We start from the raw sequence: 21,218 nt of genomic DNA, 5'->3' as shown, positions 1-21,218 counted from the left end.
CCTGCGGCTGCCCTGCTGGCCGAAAAGTTTCTCTAGGTGTGGAATTCTGGACTTGGTGATGACCAGCACAGAGTGTGTGCGCCAGTTGGGAGCCAGCCCGCCCAATGGCCCGGGGCAACAGATATGTCAGAAACTGAAGCAAGAAAGTACTCGGCAGAGGGTGGAGTCAAGATGGCAGACTAGGGGGATGCAGAAATTGTGTCTCCACACAACTAGGACACCTACCAGGCACCGGTAGGGGACCACTGACAATTAAGGGGATGGGAGGAACACCCAGCGACCGGCTTGCAGGATCTTGGCTCCCAGGTCAGAGGTCAGGCCCAAGCTCCTGTGGTGGGAGCTCTGAGTCCAAACTGCTGGACTAACAGAGAACCTCAGACTCCAGGGAATATTAATCGGAGTGAGGCCTCCTGGAGGTCCTAATCTCAGCACAAAGACCCGGCTCTATCCAACTGCCTGCAAACTCCAGTGCTGGACGCCTCAGGCCAAACAACCAGTAAGACAGGAATATAGCCCCACCCATCAAAAAAAAAAATTGAAACGACAAAAAAATATGTTACAGATGAAGGAGCAAGGTAAAAACCTACAACACCAAATGAATGAAGATGAAATAGGCAACCTACCTGAAAAAGAATTCAGAATAATGATAGTAAAGATGGTCCAAAATCTCAGAAACAGAATGGAGAAAATACAAGAAACATTTAACAAGGATCTAGAAGAACTAAAGAGCAAACAAACAGTGATGAACTACACAATAACTGAAATTAAAAATACTCTAGAAGGAATCAATAGCACAATAACTGAGGCAGAAGAATGGATAAGTGAGCTGGAAGATAAAATGGTGGAAATAACTGCCAGGGAGCAGAATAGAGAAAAAAGAATGAAAAGAATTGAAAACAGTCTCAGAGACCTCTGTGTCCTGCGGCCCCAGAGAGGACAGGGATCCAGCGTGAGGGCTGCAGAGGTTCTGGGCCACCCAAGGCCACACAGCCGGGATGCGGTCTCTGCAGCGCTGACTTGCTCCCAGCCTTGAGGTTCAGCCCCAAGACAGTCTGCAGATGGCTACACCCTGGCAGTCCTGGGCCCCTTGCTCCCGGGTCAAAGCCAGCTCCACCTTCTCAGCCCCGTCTTCCCCATTGCAAGCATGGAAGAGCTGAAGCAAATTCCCATCTTTCCCCAGATCTTGGTTAGTCCTTATATGTTTTCCAGAAGATCTTTAATATGCTGCCTCTTCAGGTGTTTTCAGGGAGGTCTGGGCAGATTTACCCATTCCACCATCAATGGAAGCAGAAATCCTCTCATCCTGTCTCTGTGTTTTTACTGCATGTTCTAGATTTCCTCAAACATACCCTGTACCTGTAGTTTATATACTTAAGTCCATTCTGTTATTAGGTTGGTCCTTTGTATTTTGTAACTTCTTCTAAAACTTATATTTTATTCCCACTACCCATGTTGAATATAAAGTATATAATAGAGGATTTTTGTTGTTGTTTTTCAAACCAAGAGTTGATTAGCTAATTTTGAAGGCTGCAAAAATAACCCATAAAATCTATTTGTTTAAAAAATAAACAAAATTTATAATAAAAAAAATTAACAAAATGAACACACACAAAATAAAAATTATATTTAAAATTCCCTACAACTCTTTCTTGTACTGGTGTTCCTCCTGGCAGTCTATTCTTGTTTCATATATACAATACTGTCCTGAAAGTCTCTGAAAGTTCTATTAGTTTAATATTTTTTAAGTTCTATCCTATTTCTGACTTTAGCACCACTGCATCTGGGGCTGATTATTCCAGTTCTGCCTGTGGTCCTTCTGTCCTTACATGTCTTGGGAGGCTTCGAGGCCCCTGGAGGTCTGTTCAAGTTTTAAGTGAAGAGCAAGGTTTATGAGTATTTGTTGCTGACATGGATTCCTCTGCAGGCGTGTGGCTCTGTTGTACCTGCTGTCTTCGTTCTCCTTCATTCTGGTCTAAAGGGTAGTGTTATCTTCAGTTTTGAGGGTCACTTTCCGTTGGTCCTACAAATCAACTACAGGCAAAGATGAAACTATAAATAGATGAAAAAACCCAAAGATAAAACTAGAGGTCAGGGTATTAATGAGGTAAGTGTTTCTGGATCATGAATGAGTCAGTGTTTATGTTTCAATTCCATATTCTTTCTCACTGGGCTAACTCTTTCTCTCTTTAGGTGGAATTCTAGAAAAAAACCTGTCACAGCTAGCAGGCGTAAAGATGAAGAGGAGGCTCTTCCTTTCCATCACCATCCACACGGCCTGCTGCAGCACACAGTTCTCTGCAGACACAATCGCGTTCTGGGCAGAGGGATGTGCACTGGCAGAAAATCGCCCCAGAGGAGCTAAACAGCAGTGTTGTGTGTCTGTAGCTGCAAGGACACGATAAGCAAATACCACATATTTTCTTCAAGCAGCTCCCACTGACAACAAAAATATAAATGCATCTGCTCAGTGCGAACATACAGAAAAGCTGCAGTTTACTATTATGCTATAATTAAATGAAATGGCCCTGCAGGAAGGCACAAAAATCCAAAGTCGCAATATTTTCAGCAGCTGGTGAGTCACTGTTCTCCAGGAATAAACATGGCCCAAGGCAGAAGATTGTGCATGGCCACTTCACGCAGAACTCTTTGCAGCGGTGCTGGATGCAGTCTCTTAAGAATAGGAGGGAGCTAGGTTACTCTTTGAGGCTTTCTATCTCTGAAGGTGGCATTTCCTGACACACTGCTCAGGGGGTCCTCAAGTTACAGATAAGTCATAGTCCCAAAGCTAATCCACATATGATGTTTGGAATAATGTCACCAATGGTAGTTCGATTCTCAGCTGACTCACCAAACACAACTGAGGGCAAATCCAATATCTTTTCAAAATACCTCTGTGTGCATAAGTTATGCCGAGTATCTAATGTATGGTGATGCTGAATTAGATAATAACAGTGTCGGTTTGGGGTGAATAAACAAGAGCTACTATTTACTGAGTGACTGCATAGGTCAGTTGTCTAACTCTGAACAGCCCTGTGAGGCAGATGGTATGATCCCCATTTTACAGATGAGTAAATTGAGGTCTGCAAAGGGTGAGAACTCAAGAGTTCACATTCGAGGTCACTAGCTGAGGCAGGGCAGTGTAACCTGCCACACCAGGCCCTCCCGTGGGGCCTGGTTGCTCATCCGGACGTAAGGCTCTGCGATGCCCCAGCCCAACGTCGGGTCCTGTGGGTGGGACTCTGCAGCTCAGGGAAGTGGGGGCCGAGGGAGAGTTCCTCTGCCCCCTTTATGCAGAGCTGGGCTTGAGCACAGCATTGTGACCCAATCTTCTTTCGTGCATGTCTTGCATGGGCGCCGTTCCAAGCCCCCTCCCACGGTGGCCACGCTTGTCCCCACCCCAAAGCGCTCCGTTTTCCTTCTCCACAGCTGTCTCCTTCCCCCGCGGCTGCCCGCTCGCCAGACTCGACTGGACCTTCCTAGAAGCGTGGCCACGTGGTAACAGTGTCTGAACCTCTGCAATCGCTGGCCGCACACCTGGTGGAGTGGCGCAGGGGCTGGGGAGAGCACTGGAAGAGTCGCTTCGAGGTATTTTGCGTGTGTTTTTCTCTGAAACCACCGGCTCTCCTAACATTCCACATTTGTCCAAGACTGTGGCAGCTCAGAGGCAGCCCCGGCACCGCGCCCTCGACTGAATCCTGGGCCAGGGGCTCACTGTCAATCATCACAGCAGAAACTGGAGTCCTGGTGATCCACGAGCCGGACCAGCGGGGCCAGCCCGGAGGAGACGCTGATTCCCCACAAGTCTACTGAGACGTTTTGTAACTAGAGACCCTGGAGTCTCTAAACCAGGTTGTAGTGTGTGTTCCCTGTGGAATTCTAAGCAGAAATGCTTCCATTTCCCACACAGGGGCCCTCTCTGCCCTTTTCTAGAGCAGGGCAGGGTCCTCGGTTCCATTTTGTGGTGGTTCTTTATGATAATGTTTGTTTTTTAGTAGGTAGGTCATTCTGTAATGGAGCTGCTTGCTTTTACTACCTCGAAAGCCTGTACTTTTTAGGCAAATGTCAGAGTCTGAGGTATTCATAACCAGAATCTTCAGATCAACAAGGTAAAGCTACATGTTCACACAGGATATTCACGTATACAACTATTCAGAACGAACGTTAAACACGCCACGCACCGGATTTCTGCTGAGCGCTGGTCGGTCCAGCATCACGGACCCACAGCAGTAGCAGAAGCCTTTTGTGACTGCAGTTGGCTGAGGCCACAGCCTAGACTCCAGCCCCATCGTGTTGACTCAGAAACCTGCCGCCCACCCTGGCCTGGTCCACATTCCACCCAGGCCACGTAGCCTACAGGCTGTTGGAGTGGGAGTCCCCCGATTAGTCTAACAAAAATGTCAGTATTTCCGATATTAGAAATTGGGTGAAGAGGATCAAAATGCGGCTTTTAAAAAGAATAATATTTTAAAATCAAAATAAAGATTAGATTGTAATGCAGTAAATATCAACTTTTGTGAACTTTGAGGATTTCAGTTTCAAGAGTTTTTCTGGTTATTATCAATTCAAAAAGGAACTTCTAGTGACTATTAATGAGCCTACTACAATAGGAGTACTTCAGGGCTTCATCCTGCGTCCTTTTGGTTTTCTCCTTCTAAGCTCCCTAAGCAATCGCATCAGTTTCGATGGTTCCAAAACCATGCATATACTGAAGACGCCAACATTTTTATTTTTTTATTAATTTTTATTGGAGTATAGTTGCTTTACAATGTTGTTAGTTTCTACCGTACAGCAAAGTGAATCAGCTATACGTCCACATATATCCCCTCTTTTTTGGATTTCCTTCCCATTTAGGTTCCCACAGAGCACTGAGTAGAGTTCCCCGTGCTATACAGTAGGTTCTTATTAGTTATTTATTTTATACATAGAAGACTCCAACTCAGTCCTGACATTTCCTTTGAGCATCAGACAGCTGACCTGACATCTGCACGTAGGTGTCTCATGCTTTTCTTGAACCAAACACATCCAGACATAAATCTCGACTTCCCCATCCCAAACAGTTTCCCAGTTTTCTCCACCTGGATAAGTTAACAACACCACTGTCAACATGGTGGCTCAGAAACCTGGGACTCCTGCTTGATTTCTGCCTCCATTCCCAACACGCATGATCCCATCAGCAAGTCCTGCTCTCTACGCTCGTGATGTATTTGGAAGCTGTCCACCCTCCTCTGGCTCCGGCTGCCAGCTCCGTCCACGTCCCCCCAGACAGCTGTGGTAGGTCCCGGCCGCGCCCACTCTGTTCCCGCAGCAGCACAGCTGGCATTTGGGCCGGATGATTCTCTGTGGCTGGGCCGAGCCGTCCTGTGCGCTGTAAGGTGTGAGCAGCATTCCCGGCCTCCACCCACTCCAGGCCCACAGCTCCTTCCCCACCCTCCCCTTACCAATTGTGATAACCAAAAACATCTCCGGACACTGCCAAATATCTACTGGGATAAAAATCTCCATGGATTGAGAACCACTGCTCTATTCCAATCCATTTTCTACCCAGAAGAAATATGAAGTAATGATGTTCTTCAATCCTAAACAGATACTTTTACGCTTTTGATTTAAAACACTCAGTGATTCCTTACTGGATGCAGAATCAACTCCAAACTCTCCACCATGAGATGTTTCAGGCCCTGTATGATCCAACAAGGGGGAGAGGGTAAAGGTGGCCCACCATCCCCCACCTATCCCCCTCACTCACACCTTCAACTAGTGCTATGGGCCAAATATTTGTGTCCTCCCCAACCGACTTTATATGTTGAGTCCTAATCCCCAGGGTAATGGTATTATGTGGGGGCTTTGGGAGGTGATTGGGTCATGAGGGTGGAGCCCCCAGGAATGGGATTAGTGACCTTATAAAAGAGACCCCACAGAGCCCCCTCCCCCCTTACTCCACGTGAGGACACAGAAGATGTCGTCTATGAACCAGATGGGGGGTTCTCACCAGACACAGAATCTGCCAGCACATAAAACCTCTGACCCCTTGAACTAAGATCAAAATACAACAAATAAATGGGAAGAAAAGGAAAATGTTTCTGGGATTTTGAATGCCAACTGGACAAGGACGATGAATAAAGCACCTCATTTTGCTCTGTTATTGCTGAGTGGGTGTCAATGTTGACTTTGTCAAGGGCTCTTTTGGGGTGTGGATAAGAGAGGCCACCGTCCAAGCTCTAAGTGGGGATTCACACTGTGGTTCCGCAGAAGGGCCTTCAGGTCTGTGCCGTGCGAAATGACAAAAAATCATGGGCATTTTTCTAGGGAAAGTGTTCATCACTTCCCTCAGATTTTGAAAGAGGGCTGAGACCTCATCCATTTGCTGAGACCCCCTAAGGTGGGCACAACCCAGAGAATGAAACACGCTTTGCCTCACCCTAAATGTCGCCAATGTAGTCAGGAGGCTGCAGTCCGTCTGTGTTAAAGTGTGTTCTTCAGACTCACACTCATTAGAACTGTAGGCAGAACCCAAAGGCCCTCCAAAGTGGCAGACCCGGAGGCCATGGTGCCTGGAGACCAGGCTGCTAGTGTCAGCAGGGCCCTGGGATAATCTCACAGTCCAGACCCTGCAGTTTCTGAGGTCGTGGTGCTTGGAGACCAGGCCTCTCGTGTCAGCAGGGCTCTGGGATAATCTCACAGTTCACATCCTGCAGTTTCTGATGTTCTATGTGTTGACCTGTCAGAAGGACTGAATCCGAGTATTTTACTTGAAGGTTAGAAAAGAAAAAGGAGAATATGTAATTGAAGAATATTCCAGACATTGGGCAACAGTAGAGGCAGAGAGGTGTTTTCAAGTCAAGAAATAGAAAGGGTTTTATTGTTTTTAAAGAAAGGAGTGATAGGAAGTAAGAATGTTTATCTTACAAATAAGATAAATAAGCAAACAGGAGAAGGCTTTCTCGAGACACCTGCACAAAGCACACAAGGACAAAACCCTGCAAATTATGTAGGCCATGTACTTGCTGTCAGCTTTCCCAGTGATTTTCTAAGTAAAAACATTCTTGAACTTTCCTAAATGTGGAAAGAATGGTGGCATCAGCCAATTGACATATCTTGCTGGAACTATTTGATTTCCAAGAAGGAATATCAAAATAAACAATGGTCTTACTTTAAGACCTTTCTCATCGGATGTTCCATTTTTATTTCTCTCTTGATTACTTTTAGGAAATGTTAGTGAAAATATTTACCACATACCACATTTCTTACTTAAAAAGCTGGCTTCTCTCTGCAAAAATTAAAAGTTGAAGTTTCCCATCGTCCAGGCCAATGTGAGGAGAGGGTGTCCCCTTTGCCCAGAAGGAACCAAAAGATAAGATTTGGGGCAAAGGGGGAAGAGCCAAAGATGAGATATTATTATTTGTCAGTCTCCTTGCCTATCAAACATCCTGTGTATTGCTAACAAGAAAAGCTGTCATCGTACTATGCTTGCCCAGAACCCAAAGCCCTTCCTGAAAGGCCCTTCACTCCATCTCTGCATGCACATCATCCATCCAGCACAGCCTCTCACCTTCCCCAACTGACCCTCGCCTCACCAGCCACATCTCCGGTCCCCACCAAACACAGCTGCATTCACACGCACGCAGATGTGTCTATTCCTCTGTTGGCAGGAAGCTTCTCTCTCCTTCTCCTTTTGCTCTCAGAGCCATCTACCTTCCTTCTCAATATGACCATCCCCCTCTTTAAATTCAGATCACCACAACACCTTCAAATCTTTCTAAGTTCACTCTACCACAATTATTCTTTCCTTTAGTCAGTAAATTCATTCAATAAATTCAGGAAATACATGACCACTTTTTCAAATGCGGGACATTATGAGGGGTATAAAACACGTAAGAAATTGCCTATGCCACTTACAGATTAAAATCTGGTAAGGAAAAATAAGATGTTTTTGATAACTGCAATTCAAAGAGACAGAGCAAGGGGCATATTAACGATGTTTCCAGCAACTTAAAGGAATGAGATGATTTTTACACTAGCAAAACCCGTGTTGGCTCAGCTTCTACACACGTTGGGACCGTGGAGTCACTGGCCTTGGGGAAGTGAGGAAGAGGAGGAAACAAGGATCTAGGAGGAGGTTTTGACCCAGAGGACAGTCTAATATGCAGTATTCAGACTTGATCTAGACAGAAACTCACTTCCTGGAAGAGTGTGACAAGAATATGGGCCATAGAGCAAAAATAAATAGTGGGTGATACTCAAAACTGCAGGGAGGCAACAGCATAGTTCCAGGAAAAGAAGGAAAGGAGAGGAAGGACCCAGAAGGGGGAGGAAAACTGGCACAGGTGTCAAGGTTTTGGCCAAACAGGCCAGGTTTCTGGGCAAGACTGATTTTAGCAGGAAGCTAAGATAGGAGCCAGCCTAAAGCGAGCCAGCAAACATGAGGCAGAAGAAGGCTGCAGCCCAAGAGGGAGGCCCTTCGCTTAGCCACCCAAAGATCCCGGGCTTGGACCTGGACCCCGGACCAAATGACTTTTTATACAAATACTTTAATTTGTGCTACTTTATTAATGGAAAAAAGAACTGTGCATATAAGCTAAAGTAAATACAAGCCATTCAAAATAGTATACAATAAAATATCAATAGTTGAATGTGGGTGCTGGCTATATGGATGTCACAGAGACCATTCCTTCAATATTTCAATATATTTGCAAATGTTCATATCAAGTGATGGGGAAGGAATAAATCAAACCCCCTCAAAGCCCCACTGCCAACTCATCTTCTACCCTCTTTCCTGCCAGGGACGATCATTGTTTAGGCACAACTGATGCTTGCTCCCCTCATTAGAATGACTCAAGGACAAAGTTGGTAGAAGGGAAGAGGACTTTCTAGGCAGAGGTGAGAGCCAGGTTCTGAATGGTTGCGAGAAGCACTAGGCACGCACAGGGCACAGCAAGGAGACCGGTTGGCCTAATGCTTGACTGTGCATTTCCTGCATCTGACACACAGAGCTGGGCAGTGAATAAACTTGTAAAGGATGGGATCCCAGAACCCAAGAGTTTACTGTCTACTCAGAGTCAAAATGTGCAGCAGCACAAAGCAGTGCTAATGATACTGTTCAGAAGCGGGAGGAATGACATGTGTAGAGGGCTTCCGGAGGAGAGAAGATGTGAGCAGTATTTGCAGGATGGGTAAGAGTCAAATAATCTGAAAAAAGAAAGTAGAGCCTTCTGAGTGTGTATGTGTGTGTGTGTGTAGTGGAGGGTAAGATGGTGTCAGGTAGTATTTCCTGGCTTTCCCTCTCATTTTGTGGAGCATAAATAGCACTACTGACTACTTGCTTATCTTCCTCATTATCTCTATCTCTGGGCAGTGGCAAGGAAGGCAGATATTGGGGTGAGGAGAGGCTGTATGTGGAGGGAATAAATGGAAAGCCTGAAGCTCTCTTCTCCTACTTCCTGCCCACCTCCAAGGACCCTCTCTACTTATTAGACATAGTAGGATGCCATGGTTACAGGTGGAGTAAAAACTGTCCAGATCTCCTTTCACAATATATTTTTAAAAACCTGCCTGTTGAAGCATTAAGTGCCTTAAGAACCTCACACCTGTTGGAATGGCCATCGTCAAAAAGACAAGAAGTAATAAGTGTCAGTGAGGGTGTGGTGAAAAGGGAAGCCTCATACACTGTTGGTGAGAATGTAAATTGGTGCAGTCACTATGGGAAACAGTATGGAGATTCCTCACAAAATTAAAATAGCACTACCATATGATCTAGCAATTCCACTCCTGGGTATTTATCCGAAGAAAACTAAAACACTAATTTGAAAAAATATCTGCACCACAATGTTCTTAGCAGCATTATTCACAATAGTCAAGATATGGAAGCAACCTAAGTGTCCATCAACAGGTGAATGGATAAAGAAGACGTGGTATACACACACACACACACACACACACACACACAAATACATACATAAATACAATAGAATATTACTCAGCCACAAACAAGAATGAAATTTTGCCATTTGTGATAACATGGATGGACCTGGAGGGTATTACACTTGGTGAAATAAGACAGAGAAAGACAAATAACTGTATGTTATCACACATGTGGAATCTAAAAAATAAATGAACAAAGATAACAAAACAGACTCACAGATATAGAGAAAAACAGGTGGTTGCTGGGGGGTGGGGGGAGGGCGGGCAAAATAGGTGAAGGGGATTTAAGAGGTACAAACTACTAGGTATAAAATAAATAAGTTACAAGGATGTAATGTACAGCCCAGGGAATATAGTCAATATTTTATAATAACTTTGTATTCAGTATAATCTATAAAAATATTGAATTACTATGTTGTATACTGGAAACTAATATAATAGTGTGAGTCAACTATACTTCAGTTTTTAAAAAGTGCCTTGAGAATTTGCTTCTATAAAGTAACAACTAGGAAAATTAGCTTTCACAATCACACTTTTTTATGTTCATTTGCCTTTTCTCGGAGAGCTTAGTTTTTTTTTTTAATTCTAATCTAATATAATCTCACATTTCCCATCATGAAAAAATCTGAGTGCCAAGCTTTTCTTTACTCTTTCCTAGCTTATTAAGTATACTTGGATGAGTCATTCAAACTTTGAGCCTGTTTCTTTGATTGAAATAAAATAAAAAGGTGTGAGTAATCCCGCCCCATTGAATTCACAACACTGATATGATGATCAAATGGAACACGCATACATAAACAATAACTCACTGTATAAACTGTTAAGAATTATTAAGTTAATATGTGCCAACTTTATATGATTCATTTTTTATGAGTGTTTTTCACTGACGTATCATCAAATCATACACAGAAAGCAAGTACTTTGCCCAAAGTTCTAAAATCTCCAGGCCCAGATAATTTCACTGCAGCATTCTACCAAACATTTAAAGAATTGACTCCAATTCTACATAATTTCTTCCTGGAAACAGAATAGGAGACGACACTTGTCAATTAATTTCATGAAGTTGATACCAAAACAAAAGACAATACGAAAAAAGAAACCTGCAGACCAACATCCTCATAAATATAGATGCAGAAATTTGTAACAAAATAGCAAAAAGAATTCAGCATATATGAAAAGAATTCTACACCATGACCAAGTTTATTATAGAGATAAATACAGCTGGCTCAACATTCAAATGTCAATCAATGTAATCTACCACATTAACATGTTAAAGAAGAAAAGTCACATGATCATATCAATGGATGCAGAAAAGGCATTTGACAAAATTAACACCTATTTATGATAAAAAAAGAACTTTCAGAAAAAAAAATAAAAGGGATCTTCCTCAACTTAATAAAACACATCTACAAAAAAACCTACAGCTAATAATATACCTACTAGTAAAAGATAATGTTTTTCCCCTAAGATCAGGAACAAGGCAAAGGAGTCTGTTCTCCCCATTGTTATTCAAAATGGTGCTGGAAGTCCTAGCCATTGCAGTAAGGAAAGAAAAGGTAATAAATGGCATAAGTATAAGAAAGAAAGAAAACTGTCCCTATTTGCAGATGAAATGATTGTCTACAGAGAAAATCCCAAAGAATTTACCAAAAAACTCCTAAAACTAATAAGTGGATTCAGCAGGATCACAGGATACACAGTAAACATACAAAAGTTAATAGTATTTATATATACTAGCAATGAATAGACTTCAAGTTAAAAATACAATGTAATTTACAATCACTCAAAAAAAAAAAAAGAAAAAGAAATACGTAAGTGTAAATCTAACAAAACCTGTACAGGACTTGTATGCTGAAAACTACAAAATGTCAATGGAAGAACTCAAAGAGGATCTAAATAAATGGGGAAATATAGGGTGTTCATGGATTGGAAGACTCAACACAGTGAAGATACCAATTGTCCCCACACTGATATAATACAGATATACAGATTTAATGCAGTTCTTGTCAAAATGTCAGCAAGATATTTAGTATAGAGAATTTTAGAATTTATATGGAAAGACAAAGCAACTAGAATAGCTAAACCATTTTGAAAAAGAAGAATAAAGCAATGGACTCCGTCTACTCTATTTCAAGAAGGATCACAGACTTAAACATAAAACACAAAACCACAAAACTTTTAGAAAAAAAAAAAGAAAATCTTTGGGATCTATGGCTACACAAACATTTCTTAGACTTCAGACCATCAATATGACACATGAAAGGAAAAAATGATAAATTGGATTTCATCAAAAATAAAACCTTTTGGATAGTTTTGCAAAAAACCATGTTAAGAAGATAAAAAGACAAATGACAAACTGGGAGAAAATGTTCACAAACTACATATCCAACAAAGGACTAGTATCTCAACGACATAAAAAACATCCAAAACTCAACTCAACAGTTAAAAAACAATCCAATTAGAAAATGAGAGAAAGATATGAAAAGACGTTTCACCAAAGAGGATATACAGATGGCAAATAAGCACAGGAAAAGATGTTCAACAAAATGATATTCAACATAATGAACTATTAGGGGAATACAAGTTAAAACCACAATGAGTTATCACTGTATACCTACCAGAATGGCTAAAATAAAGAATAGTGGCAACGTCCAATGCTGGTAAGGATGGGGAGAAACCTGACCACTCATATCCTGCTGGTGGGGACGTAAAATGGTGCAAACACTCTGGAAAACAGTCTGGCAGTTTCTTAACAACTAAACATACAGCTAACCATGCAACCCAGTAATTGTACTCCTGGGCATTTACCCAACAGAAATGATGACTTATGTTCACACAAAAACCTGTACACAAATGTTCACAGCAGCTTTATCTGTAATGGCCCAAACTAGAAACAACTCAGATATCTTCCATGAGTGAATGGTTAAACTGTGGTCCATCCATACCATGGAATAGTACTCCATAACAAAAAGGAACGAAGTACTGATACACATACACAACAATCTGAATGACTCTCCAGAGAATTAGGCTGAATGAAAGAACCCAATGTCAAAAGGTTACATACTGTATAATTCCATTTACAGAACATTCTTGAAATGAAAAAATTATAGAAATGAAGAACAGATCAGTGGCTGCCAGGATTAAGGAGGAGGTGGGTGTGCCTCTAAAAGGTCAGCAAGAGGGCCCCGTGCTGATGGAGTGCTCTGCATCTTGACTGCATCAATGTCGGTATCTCGTTGGGATGCTGCACTCCAGTTGTGCGTGATGCCACCAATGGGGGAATTGGGGAGAGGGACATGTGACCTCTCCACATTACTCTTCACGAGTGCACGGGAAGCTACAATTACCTCAAAATTAAAAGTTTAATTAAGAAACAGTAAGTCAGTGTGCCTTCAGTATTTGGAGGCGTTTTTCCCACTGTATTGCTGCACACAGCATGTCCAGAGTGGAGGCCTGCCAGTTGAAACAGTAAATGTACTGTTGCAGACCTTGCCCTCAAGATGTCTTTCTGTCCTTCTCCAGTCACCATCACACCGCCAGCCATCTGACCACGCCAAGATTGAAGACACTTTTGTTTGATTCATTAGCTTTTAAAAATTGTATAATTAAGTTCATGATTTGGGAGCTTTTCACATTTAAAGAAGAAACCACTATTCCTCAGTCAATCAAGAAAATCTGAGACTTCTTAACCTCCCCCTTCCAGGCCCACAGCCTACTTCCTTCTTGGTTCTACCAGGTCACAGACTTCCTCTCCGGCTCCTGGTATCTCAGTGTGCACCACCACTAACCATGGCCGAGGTCTAACACCCTCTGATTGGAACGTGTGGGTCACCCACAGACCATCTGCTATGCAGAGAACCACAGCACCTCTGCCACTTGTACTGTGGATAGAACCGAGTCATATTTTTTCCATGCCTGAAAGAAGCAGAACAAAACTTTTTTTTGTTGGCTTGTTGGCAAGAATTGGCAAGATACACTGGTTTTGATGATGAAATGCTGACTCTTGCTTCCTTTTCACCCCAAAGTATGTTTACTTCTGGAGCTCAGCAGATAAAAGCATTTCAGAGTCAAAATTATGGTAGTTTTCATTTCCAGTTAGCTTTGACTGAAGTCATTACCCCTACATTTTTTTTTTATGAAGAGTATGTTTTGAGTGTCTTTTTTTTAATCTAATGTAGCTGCTTTGTTTAGTCATAGTATAGTTTCTCGTTCGATCCTTTGATTCAGCAAATGGGGGAAATGAGCCCCAAAGGGCTGAAATAACTTGTTGGACGTTACTTAGAACTGGGGTCCGCAGTCCTGCACTCCCTGCACTCACACTGCCTTCCCTTATGCCACCACATGGCATTAGAAGACAAACCTTACAGGAAATGTTTATTTCCCTGGCTTTTTAAGATTCTTTTAATAACTGGAGGAACGTATGCTAATTACCCTAAAAGTTATCAGAAAAGCAATTGGGACAAATGTGTATTTATTTATAAAAATAACAAATATTCCCTAATTTAACTACTTAAAAATCTTTATAAATCTTTATATTTTCATTTAAAAACCAGCCTATGTAATTAAGAGCTGATATAAAACACACAATCAGTGAGGAGGGTAAGGGATGTAAAGACCTTTCGAGAAACTTTCATACAGAATGTAGAAATTAAAAGTTTATTTTTATTTTTAGTAGTTGATTTTCAGTATTCTATAATGTGGTGTTAACTGAGAAAAGATAAATTTGGTAAAGTACCAGGAAGCAAGTAATATTTATGGAGAGACTTTTCCCCTAGGGATCAATTCTTTCATAATTGCATTTTTCCTGGCCGTAAGTACCATAGACTGGGTGGATTCAACAGTAGAAATTTATTTTCTCACAGTTCTGGAGGCTAGCAGTCCAAGATCAAGGTTCTAGCCAATTCAGTTTCCAGTGAAGGCCACTTCCTGGCCACCTTCTTGCCCTGTCCTCACTTGGCCTTTCCTCAGTCATACCTGAGGAGAGAGGGCGCCCCAGAGCTCTCCGGTGTCTCTTCTTACAAGGACACTAATCCTACTGGATCAGGGCCCCACCCTTATGGCTGCTTTGAACCTTAATCATTTCCTTAGACACCTCATTTCCAAATACAGCCATACTGGGTGTTAGGGCTTCAACATATAAATTTTGGGTAAACATATTCAATCCATAACAGATAACAATGCTAAAATGTCTTCACATTCAAGAATATAATCATATAAAATATGAATTATAACTATAGTTAATATACACTTACTTTTATTTTTATAATACACAAAAATTGGAAACATTTAAGCATCTAGATACATAAGAATCAACAATATTTATTGAATTTCAAATTCTGTCACAAATTATCAACAATTTACTATCCATTAACTATGCATACAACTTGGACTATGATGTACCCCCTGCGGCTTAAAGCATCAGAAAAGCAACCTTCAGATACTAACTTTTAGGAAACTGTTTATGGGCTGATTTCAGTTAAACATCAAGGAAGAGCACCAGAAACAATCTGGAACAGAACAAAACACTTCAAAATCAGACACAGGACTCAGAGTCAGAACGTATGCAGCTGTGGCCAGCAGGGCAAACTGAGTGGAAGGCAGTGCAGGGGCAGGGCAGGGTCAACACACACAGGAAGGGCCAAAAATAAACGTCCAAACACAAGTGTTGGCAGGAAGGGAAATTCATTTTTTCCCTAAAACTGACTGAATGACAGGCACTTGTCCATTGAACTGTTATGGGATTAAGCCTTTTGGGGCAGGGGCCAGCGTGGAAGTTGAGATTCAAATCCAAATCCATTCATTCCAAGACCCGTGCCCCCTCCCCAGTTTTCTAAGGGCTGTAACCTCAGGCCAATGATGCCAAACAAGATTTCCACGTTCACCCTGTAGTGAAAAGAAATTGGCCAAGCTCTGATATAATTGTATTAATATGAACATTTCGATTTCCCTTCTTATGATGAGGCAACCTGTCCAATCACTATACATGCCACACTTCACAAATTGGTAACAAATGAATTTTGAAGTTTAGTCTTTAGTGACATAATGATAAGTGTGTAAACAATGAGTTCTTCCAATGTTCAGAACTTTATTGAGAATTCTAAGGAGATGCAACCATGCAACCATGTTGGTGGAAAAGGCGGACTTCAGAATTTAATGCCCTTCTGGCTCATCTTCTCCTAAGTCACATCTGTCCTATACCAGTAGGACTGATTTTGGGGTCATGTACCGTCCTCACCACCAGCCCTCCCTTCCTCTCTCCTCTGTGTGACCTACTTCCCAACTCAGGATGCTCTCCTCCTCTACCAGGAACGTCAAGTGACCAACTTTTACTAGTACCCCACCCACCCACTGCCCTCGGGGTACTAGGAGCCAGGGAATGCCAGGGGCTAGGGATAAAACCATGTCCCTGATATCATGGAGCTTACACGTAGGCCAAAAAGAAGATAGGAAACAACTCATTACTATTCAAGTGGTATTGCTTTCCCATAGGTCTCCTGATCTCCTGCAGCATTTCACGCATCAGTCCTCAACATTCCATTACCTGCACTGCCCAATTTCTCCTACACAACTTTGTCAGTAAAAGGAAAAAAAAAGACTTTAAAGTGTCAATTTTAACTCAACCAGTTAACCTGCATCTTAAAAAATCTGATAGAAATCATTTCCATTCAGAATTAAGGCTGAAAACTGGCTTCTGATCTGTATTCTTGCATATGTTCAAAATGTTCTCATGGGAAAAGGCACCAACATGCATCTCACAGTTAGAAAGAAGTTAAAGAAGGAGGAAGCTGATTGAGTCTAACCCTCAGAATAACACAGAACCAGCAAAGTTCCAGTTTACCATTTCAAAAAGGAGTCAGGAATGTGGGATAGGCTTAGGTGGGTAGTTCTCATGCAGGGCATCCCATGAGGCTTGGCTGGGGCTGGAGGACCCACTATCCAGAGGGCCTCTATGGCTGTGGGCGGAAGGCCTTAGTTCTTCCCCACAGAAGACCCTCCAGAGGGCTGCTGGCATGTCCTTATGACATGTCAACTGGCTTCCCTCAAAGTGAGTGACCCAAGTAAGGGGGCCATGGTTCTAAAAATATCACAGGGTCATGAAATTATCAGAACTTCCCATATTTATGATGCTCTTCCTGTAGGGGTTCCCCATTCATTCAAAGCTGAATATTAATAATACTCCTGCTATTAGGATGCTATGTCAATATTTTCTTTCTAAACGTGAGATATGATAATCCACTGTTTTCTATGCTTTGCAGAGGCTGTTCCATCTGAAAGAGAACCAACTTCCAGGACAAAGGCTCTTTTCACCTCCTGGCTTAAGTATGTGCAAACAGGACGTTTGGGAAAGAAGATCCTTGTTAAAATAAATTATTTGGGAAGAATGGGGACCTGGACAAATGGCTCTGGCCCAGAGAGAAGAGGAGGGATGGGGAGAGCATATGGAATCTGGTCTTGGAGGAGATGAGGGGGTTGGGCTTCTAGGGGGTCTAGTAGAAGCTCCCTCCCCTTCTCTACCTTTATCTCCCTATTTCCCCAATTGTACCCTCTTGTGTTTCTTTACATAATTATCTCACCCCCCATTTCTAAGCTGCCTCCATCAGAGATGTCTCATAATAGATCTGAACCTAAACTGACCAAGGGAAAATAGAAATGACTAACAAACATACAAAAATGTGCTCATTAGTTAACATATGAAGTGCACTAGTTAACATAAGAAATATAAATAACAGCAAAAACAGATACCTTGGAGAATTTGTAACAGTGGAGAGATATGGTCAGAATGTCTTCTAAACATGGGCATGATTTTCACCTCAAGATTTTAATCAATGTATAATTCCCTAGATGTAGTTCAAGACATATATAATTCAGATTTCAAAAAACTACATCGTGAAATAATGATGTAACACAACAAAAGCACTGCTGTTTCAGTATTTAAGCATACCATGGAATACTGGATGACACCGACTGGAACTGCAATCTCATAAAAGGAATAGCAAGGTTACGGGGAATTGGGACTCTCCCTGCTCATCCATTCTTAACAGGAGAATGAGAAGGTCAGGGCAGGAGGAGGACCTCCATAAGCAGGATAGGTGACAACAGTAGACAGGAGAGAAAAGCAGGCTGAGTGTCCACAACCCACACAGCAGACTTAGCAATAAAGAGGGCATTGCCAACACTCATTTTCTTCCAAGCACATTCCTCACAACCACTTTTACAGACCGTCTCACTTCTCCATCCGGCTAGTCAACCTCATTTTCCCAAACAACCTGACCTGAAGTTCTGGGGTCTGAGCCCCCCCAGCCTTAGAGGAACAGGGTTCTGCTTCTTTGCCAACACTAACTTCTCCACTTATTCATTAAGCCAATAATTTTGTCAAGATCTTAAGGCCCACCTTTCCACCCAATATTCAATACTTTCTCTGTAGTATTTAGATTGACCTCTAATTGTCACCTAAATTGAACAATTTCTAAGTGAAATTCTAAAACTTAATCTTTCCAAAGTCTTCCAGAGGCTTCAGGATCCAGTCAAAACGCCTTGGTTTGGTGCTAAGAGTCACAGCCTGGGACCAGCTTACATTTCTTTCTTTTTTCTTTTTTTTTAATTAATTAATTTATTTATTTATTTTTGGCTGTGTTGGGTCTTCGTTTCTGTGCGAGGGCTTTCTCTAGTTGCTGCAAGCGGGGGCCACTCTTCATCGCGGTGCGCGGGCCTCTCACTATCACTGCCTCTCTTGTTGCGGAGCACAGGCTCCAGATGCGCAGGCTCAGTAGTTGTGGCTCACGGGCCTAGTTGCTCCACGGCATGTGGGATCCTCCCAGACCAGGGCTCGAACCCGTGTCCCCTGCTTTGGCAGGCAGACTCTCAACCACTGCGCCACCAGGGAAGCCCCAGCTTACATTTCTCATGTTACCTTTCACTACTTCGCCACCATCCACTCTCTGATCCATCTAGTCTGGCTTTCTCCTTTCTTCCCACTGAAGGAAACCTGTCAATCCTTGAAGTCCCAACACTGCTAGCTTAATTGTTTCACCTCCCCCTGGTACCCACAGCACTTACTTTCAGTATAACATGTTTTGTCTTCTGCTTATTTATTATATATTTGTTATATATTGTTTTATATTTAAATATTCAGATATATTTATATATATATATTTTCAGCATTTGTTATATATTCTTTTGTTCATAAATGTCTCATCTCTCTCCAAACACTGTAATACCTTTGAGAACACAGCCCCTAACATACCTACTATTTTTTTTGCATATTTACAAAAAGGAGGCATTTTGTTGTATACTGCTTAATAAATAACATCATACTCAAGATCAAAACAGGAACTTTATAAGTGTTCATTGAATAGTTCTGTTTTTTGGGGGTGTGGCTGAGGAAGCATATCAAGAAGAGCCATGCTCACCTGCAAGCACACTAGGACATGGTGATAGAATCAAGATCTCAAGACTGAAAGAATTCTAATTTCAAGTAGACTTAAAATAACTCGTATCTTCATTCAGCAAAAGTTCTATAACCAGAGCTGGACCTGTAGGACACATTAATGTCTTCCAGGAGGAATGAAGCTATTCTTCTTTGAGCAAAGATGTCACAGTCTGACTGAATTTTATCAGAGAGCAATATAGTAGGTCTGGTTAATTCTTTTTTTTTTGATAACAATTTGTAGTAGTTTTTTTGTTTGTTTAATTTTTATTGGAGTATAGTTGATTTACAGTATTGTGTTAGTTTCAGATGTACAGCAAAGTGAATCAGTTATACATATGCATATACAGTAAGTCCCCTACATACGAACAAGTTCTGATCCAAGAGTGCGTTCGTAAGTCCAATGTTCATAAGTCCACCAAAGTTGCCCTAGGTACATAACTAACACAATCGTTTATATAGTACTGTAGTGTAATAGGTTTATAATACTTTTCACACGAACAATACATAAAAAAACAAACACAAAAAGAAAACATTTTTAATCTTATAGTACAATACCTTGAAAAGTACAGTAGTACAGTACAACTGCTGGCATACAGGGACTGGCATCGAGTGAACAGGCAAGAAGAGTTACTGACTGGAGGAGGGAGAGGAGGTGGGAGACGGTAGAGCTGAAGGATCATCAGCAATAGGAGACGGAGAGCAAACTGCAATTTCACTCACGCCTGATGTTGATGGCACAGGTTCTGGTTCCTTGCTGGATTCAATTCTATCCACCCTCTTGAAAAAAATGATCCAGTGATGTCTGGGTAGTAGCTTTTTTTTCTCATCATAGATGACATGGTAGCACTGGTTTGCATTCTGAAGGGCTGCTGCAACCTTCATGTACTGTTCTACGTTTGGGTCCTGTGCCTCAAAAACTAACAGTGCCTCTTCAAATAAAGAAAATCCTCTTGCCATTTCCTGCATCGTGAATCTCTTCGGTCCTTCGGTTACTTCTTCTTCCTCTTGTCACTCCACTCTCTCAATTATTTTCACTTTTGTTTCCATCATTATCACTTGGCACTTCCTAGCAGAATCAGCTGTATCACCGCTGCTTTTACACTTGCTTCCGGACATGCTGGGCTTGAAATAAAGGTACTGTACTACTATACTCTATACAGTACTGTACAGTAAAGTACACAAAAGCACAACCACTTGTAGAGGATGCATGCACATGACAATGTACACCAGACACGTGAACTAACTTACGTGACTGTATGTGCGAACACACGTTTGCATCTTTGAAAGTTTGCAACTTGAGGGTTCATGCGTAGGGGACTTACTGTATCAACTCTTTTTTAGATTCTTTTTCCATATAGGTCATTACAGAGTATTGGGTAGAGTTCCCTGTGCTATACAGTAGGACCTAAAAATATGGAATGCTTCATGAATTTGTGTGTCATCCTTGTACAAATCTTTTCTGTATCGTTCCAATTTTAGTATATGTGCTGCCAAAGCAAGCACAAGTCTGGTTAATTCTTTATATAGAAAGTTATTTGTCTTCCACTTTGCCATGTTAAGCAAGGTGTAACAAAAAAAAATTCCACATAGTGAAATGTGAGATTTCCATGATGGGACCTCCATTCTGCTGACAGAGAACACGGAACATGTTATGGGATAGTGGAAATTGCACAGAATCTGGAGTTCTAGTCTGGCTTTCTACTCACTAGCAGATTATTTTACATCTCTGAGTTCACTTTCCTTATCTATAAAATGGAAATGGTGATAATTTACATTCCAGTGTCATTTTAGGGATATGTGATTGTGCATGTGCAAAACATCTTATAAATTCAAAGTGGTAAAGAAATGGTAGTCATAATTATTAATATTATAT

This window comes from Balaenoptera borealis (assembly GCF_965194805.1).
Source record: "Balaenoptera borealis genome assembly, chromosome: 3".
Taxonomy (NCBI): domain Eukaryota; kingdom Metazoa; phylum Chordata; class Mammalia; order Artiodactyla; family Balaenopteridae; genus Balaenoptera; species Balaenoptera borealis.
The sequence above is the reverse complement of the archived record's forward strand: the minus strand, read 5'-3'. Positions refer to the sequence as shown.